The sequence below is a fragment of the Gossypium arboreum genome, chromosome 10, assembly GCF_025698485.1.
Source record: "Gossypium arboreum isolate Shixiya-1 chromosome 10, ASM2569848v2, whole genome shotgun sequence".
In the NCBI taxonomy this organism is placed as follows: domain Eukaryota; kingdom Viridiplantae; phylum Streptophyta; class Magnoliopsida; order Malvales; family Malvaceae; genus Gossypium; species Gossypium arboreum.
The window spans coordinates 118730585-118732990 of NC_069079.1; the positions used below are offsets into that span (position 1 = coordinate 118730585).

Consider the following 2406-nt stretch of genomic DNA (forward strand, 5'->3'; position numbering starts at 1 on the left):
TCAGGCCAATTGGTTGGACTAATAATTGATTTGTATAAATGAATTGAATCAATCTTAAAATAAACTGCAGCTAAATTGATTCAATGCATTAACTTTAGGGTTAATATATAATAAATTTATTATTTTTCCTTTATCTTTCTATTTTTATATTTTAATTAATTTTTATTAGGACATTCTAAATAATGATAACTAATTAATTTTTGATGAAATAATATAATAAATTCATATTAAGATTAATATACAAATTTAGAATATTTAAATCTAGTTGAAGTCAAATATAGTTTTTTAATGAAAAAGCAAAATATATTTAATTTTATGGTAGGTGTAAGACCCGAATTTTGCCCGGCCCATAGGGAAACCAAAATCAAACACAAAAATTAAATAGTCCATCAAATAGGTTCGGTTTACAAGCCCAAAATTTTACAACGGCCCGATAGGCCCAAATTTTTAGGGTTTCAGAAACCCTAAAGTTCCCCTTTTGCGCAGCAGCCCCACGCACGCTCCACGCATGACCCTGGCTTGCGCGTTGCACACCCCACGTTCGTGTGCTCCGCTCCGACGTCTTCACAACCTGCATTTTGAGCAAGAAAACGGCAAGAAACCACTTGTATTTGGATATAAAAGCTGTCAAATTTGGATTGTAAAAGGGGGGTCTTTCTTTTTTTCAGAGAAACTGTATACAGAATACATACAAAGATCAATAGAAAACAATCAAAATATACCTCTAAGGTGATTATTTGCTGTAATTTATTTCTATTTTTTTTCCTTTTTTTCCCTTTTCATTTGGATCTAATACAAATACGAAATATAAGAGTAAGTGGGAGAAGCACACCGGAGTTGCGTCGCGCTCTCACCACTGGAGGGCCCTACTTCGTTGGTCGCAAGCAGTTTTCGGAGAAGTTGAAGGCTTGGCATAAGCCTTTCGGCGAGGAGCAGAGGGGTGAGCAAAAGGTGGGGGTTCTCAAAATTTAGGGTTGTTTTTAAACAAAGAATAAAATGGTTTAAAAAATGGGTTAAGTAATTGGAATAAAAAAAGCACCGTTGGGTGCTTGACCCACTCATTTTGGCTCAAAGTGGGGGATTTGCGTATTGAGTCCTCCTCTTTTGTGCTGACTTGTAATTAAAACCTGTTTATATTTTCCTTATTTTTTTAAAATTGTCCCCGAAACTTGTGCGTCATTTCAATTTAGCCCGCACCTGGGCACAACATTTTGGGATTTGGACCATTTGCGCTTTCGGTCCCCGCGGATTTGCCCGTATTGCGCTTTGGCCCTTATCTTACTTTCCATGTTTTTTATTTATTAGTTGTCTCTTTAGTTTTTCTCTCATTTCAATTAAGTTTTAGTTCATATATTATTTTGAATTATTTTATTAATTTTGCACTGTTCCAGTTTGCCATTTTATACTTTTTGTTTTTGTTTTCTCTCCTAATTATTTTATTTCACAATTTATTTATTTTAAAGTCTTTGTTTTATATTCTTATGTGTTCTAAAGATATTTTAATCCTATTGTACATACATTTACATTTTTAAAAAAAATTCTAAATATATATCGTTGATTCATACTGTTTTATGTAAATATTGTTCTTTTAAATGTATTTATATGTATATATATCTTCTTTTGAATTTATTTATGTATATATTATTGTTATATGTGTATTCTCTATAAGAATCTATTTATATAGTTCACTTCCTATAAAAACCCTATTTTATTGTTTTTATTATGTCAAATGCTTTTACTATTTATACTTTTATATATATATTATTTATATTAAGTTTTTTTCCATGTTTATTATGTATTTAGATAGATATATATTATTTTGTATATCATTTGCCTTTTTTACATACATTATTCATTTAGAAATTTCATTTATACATTTCTTTTATATATATTATTATCTTTAGTTTCTTGGTCTATTTTAAACTTTCATGTAGATTACTTATTCTAAGTTTTATGTATATTGTTTGCATATTGATAATCCTAAATTCCATTTCCTTTGTATCATTCATTTGTTTATTTGTTTTAGAAAATTTGTTATATATTATTTGTGTCAATTTACTTGATATGTCTTTAAGTTCGCTTTTAATTCATTAGATGTTAATATTGGTATATGTATAATATATGATGTGTTCACCGTTGCACGCGCCCAAATTCGTTCCTTTTAAAATTCCACATAATGGCTATTCATTTGTATAATATTTTATCCATGTATATTGACTTTCTTTTTCATATATTATCGTATTGTGGTTCAAATTTCAGCATTTTAATCGATATTGATCTTCTCATTTTTATTCCAAATAAACCAAATAAAAAGCATTTTGAATTGGTCTTATAATTTATCAATTTTAAAAAACCTCTAAAACAAAGGTAATGTTTGGCGTTTGGAAATTTTGGAAATCGTGCCCT

General features: G+C 29.1%; 1 long non-coding RNA gene across 1 annotated transcript; it reads right to left on the reverse strand.

The window, feature by feature from the left end:
* Positions 1 to 281: 281 nt before the first annotated feature.
* LOC108488382 (uncharacterized) lies at positions 282 to 1017 on the reverse strand. The gene is made up of 2 exons (XR_001871746.2): positions 833 to 1017; positions 282 to 571 (listed from the first exon to the last, which is right to left on the reverse strand). It is a non-coding gene; the product is annotated as an uncharacterized LOC108488382 (long non-coding RNA).
* Positions 1018 to 2406: the final 1389 nt, after the last annotated feature.